We start from the raw sequence: 20188 nt of genomic DNA, 5'->3' as shown, positions 1-20188 counted from the left end.
GAGAAAGGAAATTTAAAGGGGAAATGGAAATAAGGGAAAGAGAAATGGACGAAGGAAGGGGAAAGGAAGGAGAAATGGGAGAAAGTGAAAGGGAATGTGGTAAAAATGAGAGATAGATTTGAGAGATAGAATAAAAGAAACAGGATTGGACATGTGTTACGGAAGGAATGTTTGTTAAAGGTTTTCTTAAAGGGTACTGTGAATGGTAAGAGAGGGAAAGGAACGAAGACAGAAAGTGCTTGATGATATTAAGTTAGAAAGAAGTTATGTTTATACAAAAAGGTTAGCTGAAAATAGAAAAGAATAGAGAGTCAGTGCTGTGTTAGAACATGCTAAATGGTAGAAAATCGATACTATTAATACTATTATGACACTCACAAAGGTTAAAGCTAAAATAAAAATTATATTTTTCGAATAAATCGTTTTTTTACGATAGTTTATTTCAATGTCGATCAACTGTGTTATCTAGATCTATCATCAATTCAGTTTAATGAATGTTACTTAGTCAATAGTTTACGATCACATTTATTATCTTGAAAGAGTTCTGGCGTTTGAAAGAATTATAAAATTTGTAAAAATTCTATTCCTGTGACCTGTGTCGCAATATAAATGCGCATTTCGATTGTTAAACGATCATCATCAGAAATGATAAAGGAATTGAATAAAGGAATAAAAAAAGTACATATCCTATTAGCAATACAAAGCAGTAAAAAATATTATACTTAAAGAAAAAAAAAATACTAAGTAAATTTATATTTAATAAAAATAAGTTTACGAAAAAAAAAATATATATATAAATAACAAGTATAACGCTATTTTTCCTCTTCAGCAGGTAAAATTAAATGGGTAGATATAAAGTGTAGATTAAAGTCTGGTATAAAATGCTGTTAAGGAACATTAAGTTACGTTAAATGTAATATTTCTTGTAAAAGATTTACCAGGAAAGTAAAAAGGGAAGTAAATTTTCACTCGAAGCCTACCAAAGCACATACAGTTTCTCTTCTCTTTTACCCTTCTTTACCGTTTTCTATGTTGCTCTTCTTTCCCTTCCTTGTACTATATACTAAGAAAGAAGAGGTGGTGATCCTACAGTACAGCCTCAACATGAGGCTCTGCAATTACAGGGGATATACCATTCTAATAAATCTTATACTTGGACGGACAGTGTTGCTCTAGGGTGTTCTATTATCGAAAAATGCCATCAACGACACCTACGTTTATCCTCCCTTACTTTACAATTTACTCTTCTCTTTTATCAATCTAGCTATCTCCTTCTATATATATATATATATATATATATATATATATATATATCGTAAACAGGGCAATAGAGTAAATATAACATCGGGCACAAGATATCACTTTATCCAATCCCTCTGAAATAAATCCTCCAGTTATATTAGGGTGTAATTGTATTTATTGCTACGAGATTGCTAAAGATTTAAAAACAATAAATAAATACCAGTTATCTATGTTAGAAATGTTTTATTTTATTTTAATTACTTCTAAGGCTTTATTATGCTATCAGGTAGAGATTCTTTCAGATAAAGCATAATTCCAGTGGTAAGCGAAGTTCTGACAGTAGGAATTATGTATATACAGACTGTTCAACTTAAAAGGCACGTTATCACTTATTTTAGTCTACTAATAACAGTTTATTGGAAACACACAATAATTTACAGGTGTTGAAAATAATGACCATCCACTTCTATACGCTTGTCCACAAATTTTATCGTGTTCCTGGACATGTTGGTTAGCTTACCCTGTCTATTTCCTGGATGGTAGTGGCAATGATTGTCTTCAATTCCTGCAGGGTGTATGGATTTCTCTGTTAGTCAATTTCTTTTAAGTAACCTTATGTAAAAAAGTCTGGACTAAACAGATCAAGGAATCTTGGTGGCCACAATCCTTTATAAATGATTCTTCCACCGAAAAACTCCTGCAGCATCTCTATAGTAGAACGATCTGTATGGAAAATGGCGCTGTCTTGTTGCAACCACCAGTCCCGCTCATCCTCTTGCAATAAGGCTGTTAATTGTTGGATAATTTCTTGGTAGACCAGATCATCCCCAATTTTTTCAAAAGACGAGTCCTATTTATTCGTTGCCTTCAAACCGCACACTTATTTTTTGGCCTAAATTTTTATGGGCGTAGAGGAGATTCAAAGAAAATGTGTGGGTTTTTCAGTACCCCAGTTCCGGTAATTCTGACTATTAACATACCTACCAAGGTGGATGCGGTTTCGGGTCGGGTCAGTACCGGAACGGAACGGTGATCACAATGCACCGGATATAAATTTCGTTCAGTTGCTCATCGCCCGCATGCGGAAGAGGCTGCAGAGCCTCGCGATGGAAGCATGGTCAGTATGGTGGCTGATCAACCACTTCATAACGAAAACGCTGCAGGAGCTTCTTTGTTACAGCTGCAGCATGCGGCTGAGCATTGTCATGTAGAAAGATAATGCCTTATGACAACACTCCTCTCCGCTTATTCTTATTCACCAACCAAACAGCCCGGAATTGGCTCCATCCGATTTTCATCTCTTTGCTCATATGAAACGCTGGCTAGGAGGACAACATTTTGGGACATCGAGTTGCAGATCAGCGTAGAAACATGGCTGAAAACACAGGCGGCTCCGTTCTATGACGAGGGTATTGGAAAGTTGGTACCACGCTACGACAAATGTCTAAATCGGAGTGGCGACTATGGAGAAAAATAGCGTAACTATGTAACTACTTGTTACATATAACAAATTTTTTATTTTCACTATGGTTTGAATTTCGTGACCGATCGGATCTTGAAAAAAAATAACCCTCGTATTAGATGAGATTAGAAAACCCTGACTTGCCTTCTACAGACCCTTGATGAGAATGGACTTCCAAAAACGATTATCCAAGGAATTCGTTGACCAAAGAAACAACTAAAATATGACTAGCAAGTAGTTCAAACTGGTCAAAGAAGATCTAAAAGAAACAAACATATAAACACGTGAAATCACAGTGATGTGTTCAAACAGAAACTTAAATCGTGTAAAGGATTCGAGAAGAGATTCTTAAGAACAAAATAAAATCAGTAAAGGCGAAATAAATCTTTATGGAAAATGAAAAAAATACTTGAAATAAAAAAAGTCAGTAAGAGAAATTATTTATTGTTTCCCTACAGAAACCGATGTACATTCAAGAAAAAAATTAATAAATAGATAAAATGTAAAATATCGTTCAGCGGTTCTTTTAATGAACATACAGAATCTTCTGTGGGATTCTTCTGTTAAATTTTACTGCCGATTTCTTCTAATTAAAATTATGAAAAAACGTTTATGTTAATATGAATCTTTTAATGGTTTATTTTTCGAGATATGGCTACAAAATATTTTGTTCTGATTTCTGCTCCAATGCTAAAATGAGTGTCTGTACTGACAAAAACTAAAGGAAGTTATTATTTTCGTATGTAGAGGCAAAATATTTTTTAATTTTTTTTTATTTTAAATATATATATATATAAAATATGTGTTCAATATTAATGAAATAATTTTTTAATAAAGTAATTTTTTTTTAATTTGTTCCAAATTGCTTCAGTGTTAAAAATAAATACAAATACAAAATATTCTAATTAATAAAAAATATTTTGCAGATAAAATTAAAAAATAATCCAAGAATTTTTGTTTATAAAATTAAATTTTGTAATTTTGAAACAAATGGTCATTATTATCACGTATTGCTGTTTTATTCCATCAAGGCTGGTTATTTATAATTAAAAAAACAAACATATATTTTGTAAATAATTTTTTTAACTTTTTAACGAATCGACAAAACAGTAATAAAAGTTTTTTTTTCTTTTAACATTGTGTAAAATTAAAATTTAACGTTTTTAAATGTAGGGTGCTGAATAAAATACTTTATTTCAATTAATTAAAAAAAAATCCTTCCTTTTTATGACTTATTGAATTTTAAATTAATGTTAAAAACTTTTTAAATCCATTGAAAATTATTTCCAGTTAGTTTCACCATATAATTTCTACTCGTTTATTATTCGTTACGTAAACTTTGGGTTTCCAAATGAATTAGATGAAGGACTGCAAACTAGAATAAAAAGAAAAAAAATATATTATTAATCTCTGAATTAAGATACAGTTCACTCAGTTACAGCAAATTACTTGTCGTATAGGGTTTACTAAATCCCATCGTAAATAAAAGTTAACAAATATAAAAATAATTTTTCTTCATGAATAATCTAAAAATAGCTCTTTTATTTAAATAAACCTCATTATTCCAGTGTCAATAATTTCAAATAAAATCAAGTTATTTTATTCACAATTACAACTCAAGTTTGTTTTTACTTTCTTGTACGAAGTAAAGGAAAACAAAAATTTCGGTTTTCAGATTTCAACGGGAATATCCATTTTGACAAGTTTCGGTGTGACGTCTGTACGTACGTGTATCTGTCGCATAACTCAAAAACGATTAGCCGTAGGATGCTGAAATTTTGGATTTAGGACTTTTGTAACATCCAGTTGTGCATCTTCCCTTTCGATTGCAATCGACTTGATCAAAAGTGTTCAAAAAAGCCCATAATCCAAAGAAAATGAATTTTGGACTTTTTAACTGGAGTAATAGCCCTTATTGAGTATTAGCTCTTCAATGATGTATCATAAGTGGTACTTATTTTTATTGGTTCCAGAGTTATAGCCAAATAAAATTTTAATTAATGAAATATTTGGATCTTACAAGGGGATGACATATCGGTTCGAATCCGACTTCATTACATATTTTCTTTTTCACTTTTTTATTCATTTAAATATATTGATTTATTAATAATTGTTAACCTCTAATTGTAAAAAATGTTTTACAATAAATAGTAATCCAATAATAATAAAAAAGAATGAAAAAAAATCAGAACTTATTAGTGAAATAAAATTTTATGCACTTTTCATTTTAATTCAAAAACTTTTACAGAGGTTAATAATTATTAATAAATCAATATATTTAAATTAAAAATCAGTTAAAAAAAAAAAAATATGTATATGAAGTTGGATTCGAATCGACGTGTACATGGTTACGGATCCGACACGTTCTCACTTACCCTACATACCTATTGAGGCACGTGAAACAAAATTAATATATAAACTAATATAAAATCCTGATACGGACACCACAAAACAATGTGATGCAATGTGGTATCCACCACAATGCAATTGTATAACTGCCCACTTTATTACATAATTAATAGGCGTACAAGGAGCTATGTGGTGTCCACATCAGATCTTTTTAGCTCAAGTTAGAATACCTTGTAATACAGCTCGAATAGCTATATTGAAGGGGAGAGTATGTATGGAGCATTGATCATTTTAATTTTTTCATAATACGTTTAGAAGGAGGTATCGTGAAAAAAACAATTTCGATTTTCTTCAGAGGCATTTTAAAGAAAACTTTATTAAAGCAAATATGTTACCTTTAATTCATAAATTAATGCAAAAAAAACATTTTACAAAAGATCAACCCCCCTTTAAAAATTTGAAAATTGGAGCATATATTTTTTTCTTCTTGCTTGATCTTCCTTCGATTTAAATATTTTTCAAAAAACATTTGGAAGTTTGTACTTTATATATAGATCCTTCTGATTCCGTAGGAGAAGACACCTGTCTTGTGACTATCCAGGTTGTCACACCATCCCCACCGTTACGAGCCTTGATGGGCTTTACCGGAGGTCGTCTTTTAAACTCCCTAAAGTTGATAACACGACGTAGTCATCAGTTTGGCTTCTGTCAGGATTCCACAGATGCAAATGCCTCGGCAGAGATTTCCATCAGTGTATTTACATAACCTATTATATAGCGTTATCACGAAATGTACAAATTTAATTTATTATGAATTAACTGAATGACAGAAGACGTTTACTAAGTTGTTTAGTTTTACAATTAGAATCCAAAAAAGTATAGCCAGCTCACCATTTTAGAAACACCTTATATTTTTTTTCTAGAAACTACGAGTATTTAGCTGACATTTAACTAATTATTCTAAACTTTTAAATCTAGAGTTTTAGATCACCCATTCTAAAATTTAGATTGTAAGAGAAATCGGGAAAATGCTTCACCCTAAGTTAATAAATAGGTTAAGGACTTACGTACGTATTTTTTTATGAAATTAGCAATTTTAATAGTAATACTATTATATGCAACGCTGGATGAAATAGCTATTATTTCTAAAATATATAGCTGATAATTGGAAAACAATTGATCAAAAAATGCGCAAACAGAACGAGAAAATATGGCTACCGGTAATTTATTAACAGATAATTATTGCAATTTTTACTTATTATTTTTATCCTAGATAATAGATAAATAGAGATATTCGAAAAAAATTACTGATAATTGAGATAAACTTGGAAAAAGTTTTTTAAATTGTTGTTTCTGGTTTAAGTGCAGATAATAATTAAGTCGTGTATTTCATTTTAGGATCAGCTTTTTAATTCATCTTGTTTATTAGCATAGCTAAATTTATCCCAACCGATTTTCCTCGTTTGTTTATATGAGTACTTTTATGCGTGCGTGCACATACGTGTGTAATATATAAAGTAAAATTAAATATAATTCATATAAGTTAGACAATAAATTAATATTTTATTACGCATCGGTTAACAAACATTTATTGTTGTTAGTAATATGATATAAAATATCTATTTTGTTTACACGTTACGATTTTATCGCTGACATCGCCTGTGTATCATGAATTCAGCTTTACTGTTGTTGATTGGTAAAGCGTAACCGTTGAATTTGTGAATTTTAATTAGGTATCAGTTTAAATCTGAGATTATCCCTTTTCCACCTGAACAATATACGTAATAAACTTGTATGTTTGAATATTATAAAACTCAATAAAACTAAGCTCAGTTGTAAGTTAAAATCTCTGAACTATAGATTTGTTTTAATTTAATACATCGCAAATTAAAATAATTTATTATTATTGTTATTGATTTTGAAATTAAATAAAGTATCCTGTTTATTTGTATTTATTAGTTTATTACGAATTTATATGTTAATACGAAAATCAGTAAATTAAAATTATAAATTTATTAATACTATAATTTTAATTATTCCTTAAATCAAATCTTTTTAATTAAAATTTTCAAATTATATAAAATTTTTTACAACCACAATTTACAACCAGACTGGTCTTTCATACAAAGATTCCACATTTAATTTATTTTTTGAATTCTGTTTTTTGTTGTTCGTTCTTTTTATTTTGCGTAGACGTGATATTTATTCTTGTAGATTAAACTCATAACGATTATTATAAAACTACCTCATAAGAGAAAGTTTCTCTGTATAATATCATTTGCTAATAGCCTCTTATCCTCCATCAGATCACATATAGGACGCATCGGTTTCACTGGAAATCAAATCCTTAGCTTGGATTTAGTTTTATGTTTGACTTACATCCCCAGAACCAAAAACAGTGAAGGAGGAATTGTGGGTAAGAATAATTAGAAGACGATAATAAAAGACGATCTGGCTACGGAAAGATTAAAAGAAGAACTTCAAGCAGGAATATACTTAATATTTCTCTCCAGTCAACATGATATTTATCCTGATTATAATTACTGACGAATCGGAAAATTTTACACAACTAATAAAATGTTCTACAATAAAAAAATTATATGATAATATTACGAATTTATTTTTATTTTGTACATTGGCCACGATAAAAAAAAATTGAATAATCTTCCAAAAAAGTATATTTTATTTGCATAAATTCGTACCAAAATTGAACCATTTTTGTGGTATAAATATACCCGAATATCAGTAAGTTATTTATCATTATTTTTATTTTATTGCTTTTTCATTTTATGATTTTTCAATATGATAATAATAAGTATGCAAAAACAAGGAGCTTTTTAGTATAATCCTGAATATGCGATTATTTCTAGTACGCCATGGCTGACTCAACTCAAATGAGGTGGCGAGGTTCCCCGATAATTACATACGGAGCGACCAGCAGAACACAGAAGACCAGCGAAGGAAGGACAGACAGCCCTCTGCGTTCGTTCGTACTTGCATGGATGGGCGACAGTGATGATGCACGAAGACTCTGAACACACTTAGCTCGAAGGTACCTCCTGGGGCTGACTAATGCTTAAATACGGTTTCCGGCCTCGTGAGGGGGGCTGGTGAGGTGAAGGTTTAGTCGATAGAGCTACATACGCGATAATATCTGCGGAACCTGTTAGCGAGCCCGACACTTTGTCCGTGATAGGTATTACTTCCCTCACCGAGAGGGGGAAAAAAGAAAAAAATGTATAACCCTGAATAATCTAAATTCTATTAGGAAAAAAGCAATAAATTAAAATACCAATTATAAAAATTCACAAGTAATTTTATAAAATTAGTAAATACTCTTCTATAGAAAATTTTTTTGGCTGAAAATAATTAAAAAATTATATTAACATTATAAAAAAAGTGTAACTGAATTTTATAAAGATTAAAATTAAAGTCCACATTATTAAACATATTGTAACAGGACCTGTATAACGAACCAGAATAATGGATTTCTACCATTTAAGAAAAAAGAGAAAGTAATAATGAAAAGAAGAATCCAGAAGAAATTAAAATGAATCCTTTTCTTCGAGTAATGGGTCTGTTTAATGATCTATTATACATACAATGGCATCTCTAAAGCTTTTTTTCGACATAAGGGCGCGGATGATGAAAATTATTGTGCTTCAATAATTAAAGGGGTGGTGAGGCGGGTCTTGTGTTTTTTGCAGTCCAGGAAATATAAATACTGTCAAGGACCAGCTGAGAGAGTCAATAGTTCTGTGAGGCCGTATCTGGTGCAGTCTTGATAATAAGCTATGACAGAGTAGTTTCGCAGGCCTGAGTTTAACACGATTGCAGTAACGGCAGTATCAATAAGGGTGTGATAACCATGAGTGAATATTGCATCACGAGTATTCCAGCATGGACAGTAGGTGAATGCAGGAAGTTGTTCGATGAGTATCGGTAAACAATTGTGAAAGTGACAGTATTCTACTCATTCATAAAGTGTAGGGTAGTTCTACTGTAAACAGTAAAACTAATAGTACGTGTAGAAATCGAATTACATGAACTTTAGACTTTTCTAGTGTTATCTTGATGTTAGTGTAATATTAGATTCTAGCAGTCATTATAACATTTTTAGTAAACTGGACTGTATTCTTCTTTCTTTGTCTGTTTAGCCTCCAGAACCAATGTAAGGTATTACTTCAGAGCATGAATGAGGATGATATATATGAATGTAAATGTATAGTTGTTTATACAGTCTCAGGTCGATCATTCCTGAGATTTGTGATTAATTGAAACTGAACCACCAAAGAACACACTGGTATGTACAATCTAGTTTTTAAATCCAGATAAAAGTAATTGCCTTTATGACTATTCTGCATTATGTTTTCTATAATTTAAATGTCATCAAATAAATTTTGTCTTATTTGAATTATTATTCTATATATGATATCTATTTATTTTTTTATTATTATTTATTTTGTTTATATGTCTGTAGAGGAATAAATTTTATTTAAAAGAAATTTTTAGTTTATTAGTGTCTCAATATCCTTGTCAAAAATGTAAAGAATCAAAATTAAAATATGCCCTTGAAAATATGCTAAAACACTTTAAGAAAGCTTATATATATATGTAATTTTTTATTAAGGCAATTTTCAGATAGTAGCTGAATACTGCTTTTGGGAACAAAGGATTGTTGAAACAATGAGCTAACTTGTGACTACATGATGCTAACTGGTTTGTTACTGCTTAGGTTTCTCACATATTAAGATAGTTCACAAATTATCCATTATTTGTAGTATTGATACAAACTTTATTGTAGTAATGGTTAACCAAAGTTTGTAGATACCAAATCATAAATGATGATTAATGTAAAGCACAACCTGATAACACTGTAAAGACTAACACAGAACTTGATAACTGGCGACATATTTATTTTAAGTAAAATTGTATGAAATAAATTGTTATTAAATAAAATAATAATATATATTTTTCATTTTTTCCTTTATTTGAAGCTGTTATATGTTTACTTTTGAAAAAATTATAATGCATGTACATATGATATGCCTACTTTTTATTACCAATCCTTTTTTTATTAAATGTTAGCCATTCATTAAATTATATAGAATATTTAATGTAATTTTAATATAAGTTCTATATTTTTACAAAAAAAAAAAAAACTACTACAGAAAAATCTTCAGGTATCAACTACTATCATTAGAAGAAAATAATGGTGTACATCTACTGCATACAAACAAACATACAAAAAACAAACCTAACCTAACCATCCCAATAACTATATTAACTATACTAACCTAACTATCCTCTCTTTTTTTCTGTTTAGACTAGGCAAGGTATTACTTCAAAGGATAAATGAAGATGATATGTATGAATGTAAATGAAGTGTAGTTTTATACAGTCTCACATCATCCATTCCTGGGATGTGTGATTATTTGAAACCCAACCACCAAAGAATCTAACTATCCTGTTAAACAGAAACTACATCCAGAAATATTAATGAATTGTTTTATGACCTGTATTAATGAATACAGGTCATGGCTTGTATTAATGAATTGTTAATGACGTGTGGAGTTTTAATTTATATTTATTTTCAATATATAACTCCGAATACATCTTAGAAGAAGGATCATCAGGTTTTAAGGTATGCAATTTACATGTGAGCTTGATAATATTTAGTAGTTCAAGAATGCCTTAGACATCAAGGTGAATTACTAGTAGATTACTGGTAAATTACTGGTACATCAAGGTGTTACTGGAATAACGCAGTAGTAAAGAATTCATAGAAAGACTGGACAAGAACCTAATTATTGTAAGGGATTATGTGGAAATGTAATTTTAATTTCATAATTGAATAGATAATAACTTTTCTATATTAATTTGTCTATTTAATCATTGAACAATGCTTGTATAATCATTTACTTTACCGTATTTTCCCAGGAGCATTATTTTATGTTCTCTCAAAACAATTTATATATATTTGAAATAAAATGTTATTGTATTGTTAGATGGTGTGACATTTAAACTACTGCTGGTTAATACAATGCATTTTTATTATAAATAATAATAAACTTGCATGTATGTTATAACGATGTTTATTATAAATTTTCCAATTAACAGAATAAGATATAATTTTTTGTCTGTTATTTATAGATCAGTACCTCACAGGAGACCATAAGTACATTTGATTTATAATAATCACATGAAATTAGGTCCCCGATGAAACCTCTTCTCATTAAAGCATACAAAAGTTCAACACCTCATCTAGCCTCAAAAGGGGGCGTGACAGGGAGGGCAGGCTATTGCCATGACACCCTGAGATGATCGAGTGATGCTTAATTGCCGGACTTGTTGCCTTAGGGGTGTTTAAATCAGAAACAAAAAAAACACATTTATAGAAAAAGCAATTGTATAAGTAGTCAAGTAAAGTTGAATACTTCATACAGTACTAAAAATAAATCATAGGTAGGAAAAAACAATACTAATATATGAAAACAACACTATAAATAAACAAAAAGTCATCCATAGATAGAATTAAGTATAATTTGTAGACTATCAAAGTGACATTCACTACACAGTGACAGTGTTATCCTGTAGTCCCACTCATAGTTTCATACCTAGTAACATATGTAAAAACATTTTATAGGCGGTTTCATATTCTCTAAATTAATATTATCAAAAAAATGTCAGCAACTGATTTTAATACGGATAAATGCAAAATTTTTAATTATCGCTTTTGAAATTCCAATTTGATCTTCCTGATAAAAATTTGAGAGCCATACAACAACTACTGTCTGCCAAAAGTTGAAATGGAAATTATGAAACCACTATTTAGAAATTTTAATAAATGGTCTTGAAAATCCCATCCTAGAAACAAAACAAGTGTAGTTTAGTATTATTTTATAATTATATATATGTATGTATATGCATCCTCTCTAAAGTACTGGATAAATCAGGAAATGCCTTGTGGTCCTGATTTCGAGGAAGAGAAATTTCGTACTTTCACTTTTCCACGGTAGAGAGGGAGCAACGATTACACATACTGCTTATGGAAGTGTGAGTAAGCGGCTAACAAAGCATCTACCAGGATAAGGAGATCCCCTTCTACAAATATCAACAACCTGTATGAAGGATAGAGGAGCAATAGAAGATAGCGCACAATCTTGCCCTTAGAATGAAAACCATTCCTAAACACGGATGAAAACAGAAGTTCAATGGCATAGGATGCAGAAGGAAAGGGGAAACCACCACATTAAAGACCTTTTTGGTATTCCTAGTCCTATTAAATTACGCTCTAAATATGGGAGTTCCTGAGAATAAATTGTCTGGTGTATTGTGCCCACGATTGGATCTCCAGGTGGCCATTAATGAAGGATAATGTTCAGGACTAAGTTTATAAAATAAGTGGAGAGCATCCAATTGAAACCTGTCATAAGATAGAGCTACAAAAGAGAGAGAGATATGGGTCTAGCAAGGGGCTTCGCTCCCTGGTTCCCCTTGGGCATCTACCGCCAGCCCCGGGTTTCCCTGGGGCCTCCAAGTCGGCAAGCAAAACAAGGTCTGAGCGACCCCTGAACCTCCCACAGCTTGCATTTCCCACCTAACCAGGAGAGTTACCGTCCCCCTCGACCCTCGTATTGTTCGTTACCCTAATAGATGTGATAATAATACTGATAAATAACAGCTAATGTATTCAGGCTTTATAGAAACATGAAGAGAAAAGAAATTATAATAGTCAGAATGTAGTAACTATGGTAACTAAAGTGTACACATCTTTAACGAGGGAAATTTCACAACTTATTTTTGTTTCCATGGTTTGAAAGATATAACAATGAAATAGAAATTTTTACTTATTTCTTTAATAAATATGTTTCATTGAACACTTAACCTTCACCAGGACTTGGTCCTCAATCTATTGCTTAAAACCTCCTCTGGGATAAGAACACAAATGTATTCTGTAAATTTGTAATTCAGTCGATTGGTTCTAGCTTGATGCGAGAACATGCAAACTAGCTTGTGTTATCCACAAACTGCTATGTTCTTTATGTAGCTATGTTTGCTTGTTTGTCTGATTATTGTCAGACAGTCAGACAAACAAACAAACAAACTTTCAGTTTTATTAATTATAATTAATTATTTATATACATATGCATACTATTTCCTTACTATTTACTCATAATGATTCCTAAACTATGAAATTGTAAATTTTAATTAAATTATTTGTTAGAGATATTTATGTTTCTTATACTTCAATTTATTTTAAAAATGGTATTAAACTTATTTTTATTGGCTGAATTTGCAGAGAAGTAATATTTCACTCGATAAATTCCGAATACGAATTGCGATCAAGTTTGGAATTCTTCGTACGACCCTTTCCAAACCATATTATTATGTGAAATCCTCAAGTTTATATCGTAAAAAAAAAACATTTTAAATTCTTTAAGCAGTAAAACGATAGAGTTCAATAAATTTCTACCAAAGTTCTTTAAAATGAATCTTTAAAGTTCTTATTTTACTTACAACAAAAGGAAAATTATGATTACCTAAAAGAATTCTGGTTGATTCTATAAATGGGAATGAGCATATATATATATATATATATATATATATATGTGTGTGTGTGTGAAGTATGTGTAAAGTGAATGGATGAAAAATAAAATGGGCAGACTATAGTGTGCATGAGAAAGAAGAAGAAGAAATATAGGGCGAGAGTAAACATACAAAAGGAATGAGTAAGAAATAAACGAAGAAATAGACGATAAAGAATTCCTGCAATTCAAGAAGTATCTCTAATGGTAGCGATGTTACACTCACTAGTTAACGTTTCACATCGCTTCACACAACACATGAAACCAAGTGAGCCAAGATAAAAAAAAACGAATGTACCTACTGAAATTGGAGTTTAGTGGTTTCATGAAAAACTTTTCCTCTTGTAACTTTAAAAATACTTGCAATAGACAAGGTGCAATATATGAACCTAACAAAGAATCAGTTACATAGAATATACAAGGTATTTCTGTTAAAAAAAAAAAATATATATATATATATATATATATATATATATATATAATTAAAGCTTAAGAAATATTTTCATTTACAGAATTTTATAATAATAATAATATAAAACCATGTAATTATTCCCTTTTATTACTTCCAAAATAATTCATCGTTTAAAAGTATACACAAATACAAAATGTTATACATTCTGTATACACGCATGTCAAACGAAGAGTTCAAAAGTTGTTATATATAGGATTTTTAATAATTTTCCACTTGGAAAATCACAGAAATTTTTTTTTCTCTTTTACAATCTATATGAAGGTTACATGAGTATATACGCACAGTTTTTCCCCGTAATGATAAATTCATGGAAAGGAATGTATTAAAAAAGAGTTTAGAACTCATATGTTTCTCTAATTCTACAGAATTATATTTATTAATTTGCTTTACTGTTTTTTTATCTTAACGTTTCATAAAAAAAAACCTGTTATTTTCATTTATCTTCAATTTTGTTGTTATTTTTGCACAGGATTTTTCCTGTACAATGAAAATTTTTATGTGAAACAAATTTATTTTCATTAGATATAAAAATTAACTTGATAATTTTTTTTAAAATTAAAACTGAAAAAACCAATAAAAATGAAAAATAATATATTGTTTTAATAAACTGAACTCATATTTAAAAAAAAAAAAACTGACAATACAGTTGTAGGAATTTCCCGTCACACGGTTTTTTTCTGATGCACGGCTTATACAGATAACTTAATTAAAAAATTTATCAATTTATTTAAATATAATATTTTTCAACAACAGCTGTACATCAGTGCTACACTAGCGCTCCTTGTAGTGAGATGAAATACTATTGATGCAGTATCCCACTTTAAAGAATTTTAAGAATCCCAGTTTAAAGAAATTTTTTCGGATGAGGGTGCAATTTTGAAAAAACTTTTTTACAAATAATATTATTTTTTAATTGTTAACAAATGGGCCTAAGAAAAATAACACCTTAAATAGGCAAAATCTCGAGATTCTGAGGGTGACCTCGCCCCCTTGACCTTTAAGTTGAAAACTTACTGACATCTATACCTCATATATGACCATGTTTGGTCAAAATCGGTCCAGTAGTTCTGGAGATATAAGGTGTGAGACACCGAACACACACACACGTACATACGAATATGGAAAATTTCAATACGATTTTTTAGGTTCCTTAGATATCAAAATGTCTAAATCCAGTGAAAACTGCACATGCCCAAATTGGGCCGAATTCAATACTTTTCATTTTATAGCTATAGGTTTGCTGTAGCGCTAGACGAGAAACTAAACTACCTAAACTAACTGTCATAAACACTCTTGGAGAACAAGCTAGATTTATTGCCCTGTAGGTTCAGTTCCATGATCGCCATATGGCCCTCGTTGAAGCCCTGCAGTTCCACTTTGACATCCTCTCTGCTGAAGAGTTCTTCAGGCCACCTCATAGAGATAAGATCAGCCACCTCCTCGCCCACAACACCAGCCTCCAGCTTACTCCGTATTTCAGCTGTCGTCACAACCCGACCGGCCAGCGATCTGAATGTCGATTTCTGCGAAAGGTACAGTCCTCTGCACGACCTCAACCGCAGCAGGAAGATCCACAAGCGCGAAAGCAAACATCTTCACCATGACCACTACCTCGTCCATATCCATGGCCAAAGTCTTAATTTTCATTTTGGTAGTCGCATTCACACGAACCAAGTCGCACATGGTCTGCACATGCTGCAAAAGAAAATCTAAATTGAAAGAGACACAATACATTCTTCTCTTCCAACCCTCCAGCGGACTCTCGCCTGTGCCGGAAGATGTCCCACTGGCCCCCTGCGGCTGAACAGCGCCGATGGCCCCGTCAATCGGCCGTCCTGCAGTAGGTGATAACTTTTGCGTGTTTTTATTTGCTTCACCAAATGTAATTAAAATTATTAATAATAAATAATGATAGTAAATTAATAATAAAAATTATCACCTTGCATTACGGTGCGCAAGCGAACTGCCGGGTTAATTGTCTGCAATAACTTGATTGTTTATCAAAAGATTTTCACGTAGGAGGTGTCACTTTTTTTCAAATAAAAACGTTTAATAAATTTGTTAATAAGAAAAGATTTGTTCAAACAAATAATTATAAAGATACTGAAGATTAAAAAATTAAGATGGCCGCCATTTTGAAATTGTTAAAGGTGACGTTTTCAAAATTGTTTATTTTTTAGAACAAGTCACTAGTCGTAGATTTGCCAAATTTAATTAAAGTAGGTTTACCCGCTCTTTAGAAATATTTTTTTTGTCGATAATCACAAAATGGGACCAAAAAGAAAACATACCAAATAGGACTTATGTCGATATGAACGTTTTTGCTCATTTTGGTGTCCTGAACCAGTTCCTGAAGTTCGGAGAATACGTCCCGGAATGCTCTGTACTTATATTTTTTCTTTAAATAGCCTACTTTATTTGAGAGAAACTAAATGTATTCGTTTAACATTAAGAAAATATATTTGAACTGATCCATGTTACTTTCATCTATAATTACTGGCAAATAAATAAATAAAATTAGATTAATTTTATTATTTTTATTAAGAAAATAAATCAATTATGTTAAATTTTTAATTAATTACTTATCAGATAATTTAATTTAAATTACATTCTATTTAAGTTAAATTAACTTAGGAATAAAATATAAGTAATCGTTAGAATCGAATATAAAAAAGCCGGTGGGGTTTATGTTTAACGTTGATAAATCTGTTGTTGTATAAACGAAATATTTACTCAAATAAGAAATAATTATTTTCTATGAAAAAATATTGCTTTAATTATAGTTAAATTTAATTTTATATCCTCCTTAAGTCGGGAAGTTCAGAGGTAATAAATCGTTTAGAGATAATCTTTCACCTCAAGCCGATAGATAACGTTGCGATCTATCAAAGTTTAATTAGAGAAGACATGAGGGAAAGATAGGAGATTAGTAAGCGCGGCAAATTTAAAACGATTATACTGCTCATTGGGGTGTGTTATACGTGTGTGTGTATTTTATATATATATATATATATATGTGTGTGTGTATTTTATATATATATATATATATATATGTGTGTGTGTGTGTGTGTGTGTGTGTGTGTGTGTGTGAGTGTGTTCATTGGGAGTAGGTGATTTACGATAGTTCGTGCTTGTTCGATGTCAATGAAAGATATATAATGCTAATAGGCATTGTTGTAATCAGAATCAGTGAGCAGATAGGCGTAAATAAAATGGATTGTTAGTCTCCCTGGAACCAATTATTCGTTGTTTCATGTGTGTGTATATATATCCCTATTTAACGTAGATTGAGTTGTTGTTGTTGTAGTAAGCATAAAGCTTAAAATGTCACATGGTTTGACATTTCGCACTTGACTTAGGGGGGTTGTCTCCTGACGGCGACAACCGTTCGCTCAGCAAGCAACCAATCTCAGTTTCTACCCTAAACCAAGCAAGTGAAATTCCGATAAATGTCATACTACTAGACTTATCTCCTTTTTTTTATTACCCGGTTTGTTTCAAAATAAAAAAACAAAAGTGAGAATAAAAATGGAAAGTGAAATATATCATGGTTATATGTAGGAATAAAGAGGGAAATATATTTCTAAACTTCTCCTAATAACGGAAGAAAATATTTTCATCATGACAATTTTAGATGTCTACATTTTAGATTATTTACTATTTTTTATTCTTTTAGAAATAAGGGCGCAACTTGAGAATTCCTCAATCAATTTATTTTAATTAAGCTATTTACACATGATAATGACCGCTCAATCTTGTTTAAAATATATTTTTTTTTTTATAACAGACTCTCCAATTTATCCAAAACTGTATAAATATATCGTATAATTAAAACTGAAATGAGTATATTGTACATACAAGCCTCCGGGACCACCGTTGGTTTGCTTCAGAGGATGAAATTAAATGGCAGTTTGGTAGCGTGTGAAAATGTCATGCCTGATCGGGATTCTAACCGGGAAACTCCGTATCAAAAGCTGAGACACTACCACTTGCACCAGCGAAGCCGGTTATAAATAAATAACCTAGAACTTCATTTACTAAAGTTAATGTCATTATGTATATCGTAATTTTTTTATATCGATCAGTATCGACTTTTTCAGAAATTTATAGCTTGATTTACTAACGTAATGTCATTGTCTAATTTGACGGCGACCAATGAGAACTCATCCTCACACTAACAAATGCGCGTGATGGCCTTATCCACACTTAAAAATCTTGCCACCTTGGGTCTTGGCGATATCTTTGAGCTTGAAGATTTGGTGTAGGATGTTGTTCTTCGGGGCTCGACCTCCATAGCTCGATCGCATGTGGATCGCGGTTGATAATTTTTGCTCTTTGTTGTTCGGCTCACCTAAACCGCCTGAACGGAATTAGGTACCACGGGGTCGATGCGCCCCGACGTTGGAGTTGGATTCGTGGGGGTGATGGTTTTGCTGAGGAACGCGGTGGCTCGGCGAGTCCCTTGGATGAGGTAAGGGAGTCATCACTTACCCTTTTGGAAGAGAATTTCTAAACTATATCTCACCCATTTCGGGGCATTTTTGGCGGTATCTAACATCTAACTAGCGCTAAGTAGATTTTTATATCTTAAATTAACATGTTCAATCAGGATAAACCAGACAAATAATTGGCATAGATTCGAATATCAGTTTGGTATTAATATTTTCATAACACTTAACTACCTTTTTCTGTTTAGCCTCCGGAACCACCGTAAGGTATTACTTCAGAGGATGAATGAATATCATATATATGTATGAATGTAAATGAAGTGTAATTTTGACAGTCTCTGAGATGTGTGGTTAATCGAAATCCAGCCATCAAAGAACAGCCACCGGTATCGACGATCTAGTATTCAAATCCGTGTAAAAGAAACTGCCTTTACTAGGATTTGAACTTTAGAACTTTCTACTTCGAAATCAGCTGATTTGCGATGACGAGTTCACCACTAGACCAGTGCGATGGACTCATAACACTTACCTAGGCGAGGTCAAGACAGGAGGAAGAAATTCTAGGGCTCTAGAATCTATGATCGTAGTCAACGTGAATTTACACCAGACCGTTCTCAAAGACTTGAATTACAACCGTAAAAACTTGTCTCTAAATCGATTTCAGTTCTGGAGACATTAAAAATTGAAGATGGACTGAAGAAAATTATAACTTTCAGTTAAATAATGCGTAAGGGTGTTAGCACACCGGTTTTTTGATTGGTATTTCTCCCGCCACCATCCCATTCGGTCGCCCTAAACCATAAGACCGAATGTCTGTGCCACAAACGGCTACTGAGCTTCGAAACAGTTTAGCGATCAGTGTCCTAAATAGCTCCTAGAGCTTACCTAACAGCGTGAGCGGACTAAGCGCGTTGTCATACATCACCGGCTTACGTGTCCCAATCGCTCACGTGTCATATATTTGCTAAAATGGGTAGGCGCACCCCGTCAATTACTAAAAATATATATGACATCCGTAAATTAAAATTTACTTTGTCAAGACAGCAATTCGCTGCCACGCCTAGGTCGCTGAATGCCAGCAAGTACCTGTCCACCACATTAAAGCGCTTGGAGCCTTGATTGGCTGGTGGTCAGCCATATATCTCAAGGTTAGCTTCCCGCAGCAGTGCGTTAGAAGTCTTTCCCTTAAGTGAACTACTAATGTCGGTTTAACATAGCAACCGCATCAAGAAACTCCCACACGGTTCGACAATGCGGCTCTCGCCGCTTGTGAGTGGCCAATTTTCCCCTTGATCTCTAAGTTCCCCTCTAAGGGCGTTAGTACAGTCAGTTATTTGATTCAGATTTATTGAATAAATCTTATATTTGGTTATGAAAAAGTTCTATACTCATGTACTACAGACCGCGGAGAATGCTAGTTGCTATATAATTAGTGAAAGATCTACTTTCACAAATCCGATCCAAGTCAATTTTATAAATTTTGCTCATTATTTCAATTTTTAATCATAAAATTTCTTAATATGGTCATAAAAAAATACTTCATTTGTCAAACTAAAATTTTTAAAGAACAAATATATTTCTGTCAATATGTTTAATCAATTAGAACACATTTAAAAATAATTTTTTT

Source organism: Lycorma delicatula, chromosome 11, assembly GCF_047948215.1.
Source record: "Lycorma delicatula isolate Av1 chromosome 11, ASM4794821v1, whole genome shotgun sequence".
Lineage (NCBI taxonomy): Eukaryota > Metazoa > Arthropoda > Insecta > Hemiptera > Fulgoridae > Lycorma > Lycorma delicatula.
Note: the sequence above shows the minus strand (reverse complement) of the source record.